This window comes from Sander lucioperca, chromosome 16, assembly GCF_008315115.2.
Source record: "Sander lucioperca isolate FBNREF2018 chromosome 16, SLUC_FBN_1.2, whole genome shotgun sequence".
Taxonomy (NCBI): Eukaryota; Metazoa; Chordata; class Actinopteri; order Perciformes; family Percidae; genus Sander; species Sander lucioperca.
The window spans coordinates 17,898,711-17,911,210 of record NC_050188.1 but is presented as its reverse complement, the minus strand read 5'-3'; the positions used below and the strand labels follow the sequence as shown (position 1 = coordinate 17,911,210).

At 40.0% G+C, this 12,500-nt stretch overlaps 1 protein-coding gene across 2 annotated transcripts in view; it reads left to right on the top strand.

Annotated features, from left to right (window-relative positions):
* The window catches only part of atxn1a (ataxin 1a), a 90,560-nt gene that overhangs the window by 52,414 nt on the left and 25,646 nt on the right, over positions 1–12,500 (top strand). For both annotated transcript variants that reach the window (XM_031296247.2, XM_035993215.1), the window contains one exon: positions 10,607–10,722. The gene's annotated coding sequence lies outside the window, so the exon portion shown is untranslated. The remainder of the gene's footprint in view (positions 1–10,606; positions 10,723–12,500) is intronic.

Genomic DNA, 12,500 nt, shown 5'->3' with positions numbered 1-12,500 from the left:
AATCAGCAAGATATTTCATATCTTTGCCTACAAGATTTTTCATTTTCTAATATGTGATCTCAGTAAAAAATAAACCCCCCTTACCTTGGCAGTGAAATGTTTTATTCATTGTGCTATACAGTGACTACCTGAGGCATACCACTTTAGATGTATCAATCTATCTTCTCAGCAGTAGTACACAATTATAGTTTTTATTTCAGCCACGTGTAACTAACCATCAAATTATTGTTATCACCATCAAAGCACCTTTCTTGTTTCCCTGTTCTTCAAAGACACAAGTAAGACAGCATTTCTGTTGTAATCTGTCTGGAAAGATACTAAAACGAGTGTGTGTTTACAGGGTTGTTAATAGAGCTGCAGTACTGTATGAGACGGCCTCCAGCTGTGCTGAGTGCTTCTTAATTCTTGGACGCATTATACCTGGCCTTAAAATCCATCTATCCATCCAATAATGCATGGTTCTTTCTGACTATAGGCATGAAGAAATGATGATTGAACAGATGTTTGCAATTGGGATACAATGGGAACCTTCACTGATACATTTGTTGTTATAAAAAAGTACTTGTATTTTAGCCTGTTTAGCTCCTGATTAGTCATTGTTAGCTCCTGTTAGAATTTCAAACTTCTCATTGACATCAGAGCAGGCCGAGCTGCAGTTGTTTTTTTGTGATGTTAGTATTGTGTCTTCTCCGTTTGCTTCTCAATGAGTGGTCATCTGAGAAGTGTGTCTGTGTGTACGTGTGCATGTGTGAGAATGGTAAACTGATAGGGTACGTGTGAAAAGTTGAACAGACTATCTCCTTACAAGTTAGTCAAAGTTGCTGTAGGCTACTAGTGAAAAAGAGGAAAAAAAGATGCACTAGAAAACATTATTCTTTCCCTTGATTTTATCCAAAACACCTGCAGTCCTCAGGAATGCCCCAGACATAGGTAAAGGTAACCGATTACAAATAAAAAAGAGAGCTGTGATATTCTGGAGCAACTTTGCCCGTAGTGATCCAGACTCCTACCAATAGGAAGTTTTTATATGGCATAACAGAACCCAACAAACACCAGCTAAATCTTTATTTTTTTTTTTTACCACCCACAGCTGCAAAACTCAAAAAATGCATCAATAAAAAACAGTTTTCTGAGTCTGAGCTCTGCTTTGTGAAAATACAGACACAGATATCTGCAAAGTACATCCTCACCTGCCTTCAGTTCAGAGAAAAAAACAGCTATTATGATTATAATGTATTTACATGTGGTATTCATTGTATGTACTGTATATCAGTACACACTGTTTTTAAATTCCTACATGCTGCATATATGTATTATGCATACATGAAGAGAGAGAGAGAGAGAGAGAGAGAGAGAGAGAGAGAGAGAGAGAGAGAGAGAGTATTCATTACTTCACACAACACACACAATCAGACACTGTAGATGATCACTGTTTCAATGTCAAATGTATAAGCCTAGTCAACTCTGTTGCAGCATTAGAAGCAGTTATCACACAGCAGTAACTGCTATTAGTAGTCAAGATGAGGACCAGACTGTCTAGCTACACGTGTGTGTGTGTGTGTGTGTGTCACACACAGTGGCAAGGTCCAATTGTCTGGTTGCTGGGCAATGAGCTAACAGCAGTCGACCATAACAACCCCTCTCTCCATCAATCAGCTATAGAGTGCTCTGCTCTAGTAATGATGTCATCACGCACACAAACACGCACACACGCATACACACAGACCACACACTTATCTCATCCTCTTTGTTTTGACCTTGGGTTGCTCATTGGTGTACGTGTCGGTGCTTGTCTGAGTGTGTGTGTGCAGAGTGTAAGAGGAATGAGTGGTGATGGTCATTGCTTTGCAAAATACTGCAGGAGAGGATGCAATCTGCTTATGATATGGGCTACATAAATCTCACACGCATCATGTGCATTAAACACACACACACACACACACACACACACACACACACACACACCAAGGTTATTATAGTTTTGCATTTTTCATTAGTTTTTATTTTATTTCGTTTTGACTTTTTGTTTTCAAATTCAGTTTAGTTTTAATTAAACTTTTTTAATTAAGTTTTTAAAGCGGGTTTGTTAGTTTAGTTTAGTTTTTAGTTTTTGAAAATGCTTAGTTTTAGTTTAGTTTTTATTAGTTTTAGTCTTAGTTTTTGTCTTTTTTTGTAATATTGGTTATTTGTCGGGGGCAATATTCAAAAAGGTCAGAAAAAGTATTGTGTAATAATAAGTCAACAAAAACATCATACAATTTTAGAAATATGTATTCACATGTATTCAACAATAACACCAGTACATGTAGCCTACATATGGTAGCCTACATATGGTCATAAATATGTAAACCGTCTACACAAGACGCCGCATTAAGTGCAAAATGTGTAAGTGACGTGTTCCAGAAAAAAACCTAAATAGCCAACAGACTAAAGAAGACATACATCAACAGGTGTTTTCAACTTTGGTTCGAGTAAAGTACCGAACTTTTTGAAGTCAATCGACTCACACAGTTGCGTAGACATCCCAGTATCAATCCACATTATTAACCCACCTTTCCTCCTGCTTGTGGTGTTCCTGCGTATGTACTAACCAGCAGCTATCGGGTCGCTGGTGAAAGCCCTCCTGTAGTGTTCTCTCTCCTGCTGTTGTCTCCATCCTGTATCCATACATCCATGCCCTGTATTCATACATCAATACCCTGTACCCATACATCCATGCCCGTAACGTTACCGGGGTTAGCTTCTGTTTCAGGGAAAGGGGGCTTTGCTTTCTCCTTTACCTTGTTAAGCTAGGTTAGCCTCCTAGCTTGCGTGCGCTTCTCAAATGTACTTTCAAATTCGTGGGATTTTTCCCTGTAATAAATTGTCCACATATTTTACCACATTCCACTGACAGGAAATTGCTTTTATCTGACACAGTCATAATCAAATAGGTGCCGCTTTCATCCGACTTTCGGTACCGCTATGATGCCAGGCGACGAGGCTAGGGGCATGGACTATGTTGTGTTCAATTTGACGTGGAATGTCGGGATTTCTGGGTTCCCAGTCGGAAACTATACATGTCTACGGGAAATGTCATGGTTGGAAAGATATAACGTTATTTGCTCTATGAAAGACATCGACAAAGACGAAAACTAAGGACATTTACTCGATAATTTTATTTTATTTTAGTTAGTTTTGCAAACAGACATTACAGTTTTAGTTTAGTTATCGTTTTTTTGTAATGCCTCGTTTTTATTTTTATTTCAGTTAACGACAATGTTTTTTCCCATCTAGTTTTCGTTATTTCATTCGTTTTCGTTAACGATTATAACCTTGACACGCACACGCACGCACACACGCACGCACGCACACACACACACACACACACACACACACACACCTTGTTGACACTCAGACAGTGCACTTTTGTAAACTGTAATTCAACTCTGAAAGGTTGTCTGAGTGTATTTTGTATTATTTATTTCTTCTTTTTTTACCAAAATGTTCCACAGCACACTCATGTGGTTGCACACAGTCACACATTATAAGCCACAGTGTGTTGATGATACATGCCACAATGCACGTGGTGTGTATGTGTGAGCTTTAAGAGCCTCAAGTGTATCGTGGCATTTAACACTGAACAACAGACATTTACAGCACGTTTTGTCACACAGACTCTCCATGAAAAACCCGGAGACTATGCAGTGTGCCGAAAACTCTGTATGTGTGTTGTTTCAATTGCTGTTAAGATAATGCACAGTGCTTCCCTTACTGATGTAGAAAATGTTTTGGCCTTGGTGGAAAATCATTAAAAAAAGAAATGTGTGTGCACCAGCCACACAATAGCAGTGCATAACATTGAAGATGTTTCCTAAAATGCAGAACTTTGAGACCTCAGCATATCTGAGGAGATGAAGACTTGTCAGTAAATTGAATGATGTAGTACTTGAAATGAAAATTTGTCACAGAGCCTGAGAGAATTTTAGAAATCTGCCCATGAAACTGAGCCTGCTTCAGTTGCGCACACACAAGCACATGTGAAATGTATCTGTTTAAAATGACACCATTCCTTTACCTACACACATGCACAGACCTACTCACTCTTGCGAAACTAATTGCTTCAAGATGAAAAACACACTACCACACACTCAAGCGTGCGTACACACCCACCCACACACACACACACACACACACACACACACACACACACACACACACACACACTCTCTCTCTGTGACTCTGTGTCCAGCTGTGTCTCTGCCAGGCTGTAGGGCACAGGGCCAGCACAGTGAGGTGAAGAGAGTGGCAAGAACACTAACTGGCAAATCAGTGGCCAATTAAAAATATTAAGCACTGTGTGTGTGTGTGTGTGTGTGTGTGTGTGTTTTGTGTGTTTATGTGTATGTGTGTATGTGTGGTGTGTGTGGTGTGTGTGTGCGTGAGTGCGTGAGTGTCCTTGTTTGACAGCCAAGGATAGGGTTGGCACAGAAAGCATGCTTCCTATTCTCTCAGCATGCCCTCTTACGCAGAAGCTTACACACACACACACACACACACACACACACACACAGCCTTTGATTTGTCTCACCCCATTGTCTTTATTTGGGACGTTTATGGACGTGCGTGTGTGCTCCACCCACAAGTGAAGTTGTATAGCCTCACAAAGTGAAGCTCAGAACATTGTAATGAATAGAGAAGGTGTTGGGTGTTGAAATAGTGATGGTGTGTCCGTGAATGTGTCGAACAAGTGAAAACAGAAAATGAAAGAAAACTTATAGCTATAGGGCGTAGTTTCTGTCGTCCTCATGAGGAATTCTAGTAATGACTATGACTAAAACACTATCGGCGCATCCACATGATACAAGCCTTCGATGATCGCACACCACCCCCACTCCTCCTCCAAACATACGTGATGGACTCTTTAGAAGAGCTAATTATCTTGTAATTTTATATCCCCTTCGTCTCCAGATCTGAACGCTGCTGTTGTCCTTTCTTAGCGGTGACGTAAAACGCATCACTCAAGCTTCTGCGCATGAATGTTGCCGGACTACGCTATTTTGTAAACATAAGCAAAAGCCATACTGAGAAATACAGAGAGAGTTTTGTGAAGCTGATGGGCTTAATTGGTTTTGTATCAACTCATTTGGCAATGGCTTGAATGTAATGGACGTTCATTAATATAAAATTGTTGTGCACTAAAGCAACAGATGGTTCCTTGAGCTGATTAGACAACTAATCAGACATTAGGGTCTAGGCTGACGAGTAAATATTTTGTCAATTAGTTGTTTTAGTCTTGTGATCAATTTACTACATGATGGTGCAAACAATAGCAGTCATCGAACACTGAACATGAACTGAAAGAATATCAGGTTTTCTTAAGCTAAAAACAGCCCTGTTTTTTAAGCTTTGTGACTCCAATGGGTTTTTAAATAGTTTATTGAGCTTAATAAATTACTCACCACATTTGGAGATACATGGTTTTCACTGGACAGCAACTCTATGCTCTTTTCCCCTTCCCTGAACGTTAATGTCATATTTCATAAAAGTGTAATCATCTCTTCTGATGCCTGGCCAGTCTTTATTTCAGGTTTGTCAGTGGGTATTACCCATAACATGTTGTTTCTAGTCTAAGAAATTGTTTGACTGTTACTGTAGTTGTCTATGAATGTTAAGTCGACCATTGCTCTCCCTCTTTTGCTTTGGAGTTTAGCATTCAATCAGGTTTATTTAGACTATGATCAGCTCCTGCACCAACAGCAGGAGTCTTGGTGTTCCAACTTGTATCCATATTATTGCATCATAACCAAACACCCATGGATTTTATGCACTTGTAATATACCCACTATAAAAATGTCCTTAATTAGGTCATTTCTCATTGAAGAGAGTGGGTGAGAAGTAAGACCTCCATCAATAAAATGTTATGATGTGTACCAGTGGGCTGTAGATAACTAGGTTTGATTTGCAAATATCCCTGATTGTCACTCGCCTGAGCTTTAGCCTGGAGGGTTACTAAGCAGAGAATGGCTAGAAATGGTTGGAAAGAGTTGGGAAGTGGAGGGAGAAAGAGAGTGTATTTTAAATCTGGAAATGCTGACCTTTATTTTATGTTTGTCTTTGCTGAATGATTTGTATTTGCTTCCTGGCTTGTGATTTTTCTTTCTTCTTTCCTTCCTTCCAACATTGTATCATAAAAATGGATATTCAAAATAGTTCAGGTCAGCAACAGGAATTTTTGTTATGGCACTGAACCTCCCACAGCTGCCACGTACACACTTCCACTAACACAGCAAACGAGTGTGGAATGGTAGATAAAGGATGGTGGTAAGTAAAAAGACACTGCTCTTTCCAGACATGTGTGCACCCAAGATAACATTCCTCCCTGCTTTGAGCACCTTGAACCTTCAAAGAGGGCTGATTCCTCACTTGTGGTATGACAGATATGTTGGAGTCTAGGAAAATGGGGTTGTGGTTAAGGAAGGCATTTCCCTTACGTTACAGTGATGGTCAGTCACTCAGTCCACACACACACACACACACACACACACACACACACACACACACACACACACACACACACACACACACACACACACACACACACACACAAAGACTCACCTCATTATTCTGCCTCAGCCAACCAAACAGCTGTTAGACACTACCTCAGCTCCCAAAGTATTTTGTGTGTGTGCGTGTGTGTGTGTGTGTGTGTGTGTGTGTGTGTGTGTGTGTGTGTGTTCCTGTGATTGTCATATTTATGATAAATGGTGAACTGTGTACTACAGGATGTGCTGTGTTCCCATCTCTCCCATCTCTCTGTAAAGGTCCATTAAGAGCAAGCAAAACTATTTATAAATACACACATTTTAAGTGTCAAGCAATATGATTTGAACGTCATGTTCTGTACCCAGATCTACCTTAACCACACATTTATCCGGCAAGAGTTTGGCATTTAACTCCGTCGTTAATTTTTTTTGGGAATGCAACCTTCAGAGGCATTTTTTAGTAAATCTTTTGCTGATGTTAGCCTTTCGACCACATCCTTGTGGTTGCACAGTCTACAGCCATTTTTTTTTCAATAGTGTGGTCTTGTTTTTTTAAAACAAGACCACACTGTTGGGCACAACTTGTACAGTAGGCAAAGGATTTGGCAACAGCTGTTGGGATTGTGGGTGGGCAACATTTTTTTTTTTTTTTTTTGACTACACTTGGCGAAGAGAGAATGGGAAGAATGGGAGCACTTAAAGACAGGTGAAGTGATAATTGAGCAGACAAAAGCATTCATGGAGTAATCACGCCAGCATCTAGTCAAGTACAGAGAAACACTCATAAAAAGAACATTTGTTAGGCATGTTGAATATCATCACCTTTTAAACTACAGTAAATCACCACAAACGAATGAATGACCAAAAATTGTGAACCCATCCACCCATTGTGGCAGAATACAACAGCAGGACATACACATAAAAGACTGTAGGACTGTACTTTAATCTTTTGTTAAGTGTGTAAACCACTCATTTAGTCACTTACACACTATGTCCTACATTCAGCTGTACTGGCAAACCTGTTAACTCACTGTAAGTTTCTCTTAATGACAGTGTCAGGTAGATGCCTCGACATGCATAAAACATCTCTTTGACCCCTGTGTTTCACTGAGTAAGGTAGACTCGCAGTACATACGTACACAAATACTTGTAGGTATGCTTTGGTCATTTATGTGCATGTAGATTAAAGCATGCTAAATGAATGTAATGCAATGTAGTTAAGGTACAATACAGAAAAAAACCTCAAAACACACATGGCGACGTAAAAACGGCACACACGTACATATCAGTTATTTATTTCTGACTATTTTAGCCTGCTTGATTCCTGGATTGGACATGAAGGATTGAGACAAAGTGCGTGTGTGTGTGTGTGTGTGTGTGTGTGTGTGTGTGTGTGTGTGTGTGTGTGTGTGTGTGTGTGTGTGTGAGAGAGAGTCAGGAGTGGTGTGTTTGTTGTCAGCCTGAAAAGCATTTATTTTGCAGCACTCAGCATTTAAGGTCATGTTTACGGTACTTTCTTTTCATTGACAATCAAATTGATCCCCAAACAAGTAACGGGAGTCCGGGATTGGTTGTACATTTTAAACATTATCTTCATGACAGCTATTTTTTATTTATTATATATTAGGCCTTCTGATAGTTATATAAGAACCGCCCAAACCTGGTGGTCTAGAAGCTCCCACTACCCTGGCACAGCCTTGTGAAATGATGGAGTTCTTGATTTTCTGTATAGTTTATTAAGTATAAGACTGGCAGTGTGTTTCCCCTCACAGTCTCAGTTGTTAGGATCAACATGTTTGTTGCATTTGTTAAACAAAATGAATCTCTGTTAATTACAATTGCTTTCTTTTAGTCAACCCCTCACATATGCTTTGCTTATATGCTATGGCCAGAACAGGTGATATATTTAAACTTGACATCTTTAAATATTTGGGTTTCATAGTATTTTCCCTACAAGTTGGCAGAGTTTTGAAATGAAACCCTCACTCTCTGTCCTGCTCTGCCCTCCCTCTCACCATCCTCCTCCTTCCTTTTTCCACTGACATTTCAGCTTTCCATACTCCCTGCTGTGTCTCGCTGGCTGTGCCAGTGTTGTCCTCCCAGTGAGTTTCTATCTGCCTCTTCTCTGCCACCATCTGTTTCTCTCTCTGTCTTTCTTTCCCTCTGCCTTCCTAATGCCTCATTCTCTCTGTGTCTGCTTTACCTCATCATCCATTCTATTCTCTCCATCTGTCTTCCTTCCTGTTACCACTGGATCTCTCCTACTGTTTCTCTCTTCTTTTAACTTTGGCTATTACTCAATCTCTTCTTTGTCTGTCTCTTCTCTTATCTCCATCCCTCTTTCTACCTTGCCTTTTTAACACCATATTATGGACTCCTTTGCCTGTTGGTGTCTGCTAATCCATGGCCTCAGTACACATCTATTTTCTGCCTTACATACACACATAACAAACCTTTTTAGTACACACAAACCCTGCTGCTTTCTGTGTGCCTTAAGCTTAATACATGTGTGCCTACATGCTTAGCTTAAGCCTGACACTATACTATAGTCCACTGTGGAAGCCTATTGATTTTCCCATGTCTGCCATACCAGACATTCCTCTGTTTTGTTTCTCTCGTTTTGCATCTGCCTCACTGTCCTATTATCATATCTCATTTCCACCATAGCTCTCAATTCTCTGTAGAATAGAGTTGTCATGCATAACATAAGAAGTGTGTGTGGAATTATACATTTTTCACCATTACTAATGTAACACACAAAACCAGCCACATGCTGTAATTCCCTGCTCTGTCTTCCCTAAGCTGCAATAAAACACTTTCCCACTGCTAGACAGCAACACAAACACACTCCTACCCACCTCTTTCCTTGTCTTCAGACATGTAAAAAGTGGGTCAGTAGGATGTTTGCCGTCCCACACACCTCCACACACACACACACACACACACACACACACACACACACACACTGCAGCTGGGAACATGTCTCTCGTATCCCTGTAAAATCCCCATCATTCCACCACAACCTGCCTAATTGGTCCCACAGAGTGTGTGCACGCTGTCGACGATCAGCCAGTATGTCTCTTATGCCGGTGTGTGGGTGTCTGCTTAAATCAGCTTGTTGCACTTTTGATGTCTTTAAAGATGCACTGTAGTTTGTTTTTTTCCCTTCATGAATATGACAGGTCCTGTTTTTAATGATGACCTGTATTTGCATTGCCGTTTTTAAAACAATAAAACATTATGCAAACAGTAGCAAATGAAAGCTACAGAATGAAAAGATGCACGGTGAAAATGTCAAATGAGAGTAAGGTTTAAAGGGCTTAAGCAAAAACATTCAACAGAAAGAATGCGCAGAAATGCTTCAAAAGCCTGTTAAGAATATATGTACAGCGAGTTTTCACTAACTAAATGTCTCATAAACACTCTTTTGTACCAAACCTATTTCATTTTGACTTTGTGTACATGTACAGTGATCTTTTTCAAATTTATGTGGTAAGGTCACACTCTTTTTCTCTTCAAGTCTATATAGATTACTTACTCAGGTGCACTACAGTCATCGCCATCAATAGCCATCTTTGTAGTGCTTTACTGTGGGATCTGTACTAATTACATTACTATTGCTATATTTTATTTTATAATTGCTATATATGTCAGAGGTCGCACGCCTCTGGAGCAACTATGGGTTAAGTGTCTTGCTCAGGGACACATTGGTTGATGTATCACAGTGGGAATCGAACCCAAGTCTCCCACACCAAAGGCATGTGTCACATCCACTGTGCCATCACCACCCAACTAATGTGCGCATACAGAAAATCAGAGGGGGATTGTTGGGATGTAAAAGACAAATGTTTTGCATGTCATCTGTTTGCTGCCGCAACTTTTTTTGATGCAAGATGTGACAATCCCATATTGTTGTTTATGTGTATGGATCAAAACTGAGTTACATAAACCTGGTGGTGCATGTGTGGGCCCTGCTGATGCGTGCACCACAGTGTATAGTACACCAGTGTGTCCTGTCATGTTATAATCTGTCCTTTCTCTACCTTAGTTTCAACTTTTGTTGTTGTTGTTTCATCCACCAGGGAGTGCTGAGTCCCTGAGTCAACACACTGCATTCTGGGACAATCTGGGACCCTTTCCATGGGCTGTACCACCTGGTGACAAACCAGGGGGGTCTGGAGGAGTTGTGTTGAATGAGGTGAGATTGTCCCCGTCTGTTAACATGTGCCTACTTCATGGTTTTGATTTAAATAAATTCAGTTATTTTTTTGCTATGTAAGCTGGTTTAATGAATAAATGGAGACTTATATCATGTTTAGTTGAGCTTGAATTGAGGTTGTACAGTGGTTCACTGCTTATTGCTGAATCAATACTGACAAACTGCTGCCATGTTGCTATTACAACCTAAAAGCTGCTAGTCTGACTGTCATGTTTAATTTGATGTTACTAGTTCTGATGTCAAGGACTTTTTAGCCCTGTGTTTTCCTCATAGCCAAGAGCCTTGCTTTATCACCCTGGTCACATTCCAGATGCATGTTAAGTAAAGTGCATTTGATTTTAATGTGAGTGAAGTGGCAGCTACTCACATACTCGCTACTCGCAGTGAATGAACCAAGGTTTTCCTCAATACAGCACAATCGTAAATGTATGGCTCGGCTCCAATTAATGGCTCACTCTCCTAATCCTCATTCTCTGTCATGAAATACAATGAGTTTACCAAACAATATTTAACCACTTTTTCAAAGCTCTGTATAAAGATTTAAGAAAAAAACTAGTCTAGTCTGCCTAGTACGAGTCTGCCTAGTGACTGAGTGTTTGTCTGCTGTATGATACTGCATTCAAGCTCTTTGTTGGAGCAGCGATATATTTTCATGCATAACAGCTTCAGGAACCAATTAGTGAGGGGTCTTCTTGTGAGAATGGAAGCCTTATTGGCAGTGCTGAGAGTGCGAAAAACACCCTATAAGTAATGTCTCTGTGAGGCATGAGGAGGGGGATGTATTTTAGTTTATCACTTTGTTTATATTCATTACTCATCTGAGTGTTTGGGTATCTTATTGTCTATGCAAGTTCATTGATGAATCTCTTTATAAACAAATCTGCCATTCTTTAAATTACTAGCGAACCACAAGCTACAACTTCTTTGATTCTTCTCTGAATTACTCGCAGCACAAATGCGGTCTTTCTTGTGGCATTATTGATTCCCAGAGGAGAGATTCTCTTTTCACTTTCTCCCCTTCCACAGGGAAGTAAGATTGCAGGGTCAGCTACAGAAAAGCACCTTTGGAGCTGCTGGCGATTATCTTGCTTGCAGACATTTCTGCAGAGCAAATGCTCAAGGTCAAGGATTTAAACTCAGGCCTTCTGGTTGATGTATAGTCTCTCTCTACTCACTACAGTATAAGGCATTCTTCCAGTGAGTTAAAGAAAATCAATATGAACAAACATTTAAGCAAAGTTTTTCAAGTTCTCTCCCCCCACATTGCCTTGCCTGATTGGAGATGAGTGTTATTTTCCACTCGCCTCTTTCCCAGAGGGATACTCTGCATGTCTGTTTACTGCTGTCATGAGCAATAAACAATGGACATGGGTGACTAATAACAAACATTAACTGACCTCCACCAGGAGTCTGCATGCAGAGTGGAAGATTAATGTTGGATCTCACTAGAGTGTCATGATGCTAATTGGCAGGTTAAGTCTCAAGGCAGCACTGATCTGTCCAGCTTTGAGCAAATAATATGCATCACAAACTAATTAAAAACATTTCATTATTGCACAGTACAGGCATCAACAGTGCAGACATAAAAAAGTAATACTGGGTGAATGTTCTGAGCAACGAACTCTGCTGAAAAATCTAGAAGTCACTGCTTAAAGTTAATTTGCTTAATAATTTCTTTGCACGTATGAGTGATACAATCTTGTTTGGCTAAGTAGATAACAGTAGTGTGATTTTCAAATGGTGCCTATTGTGTTACA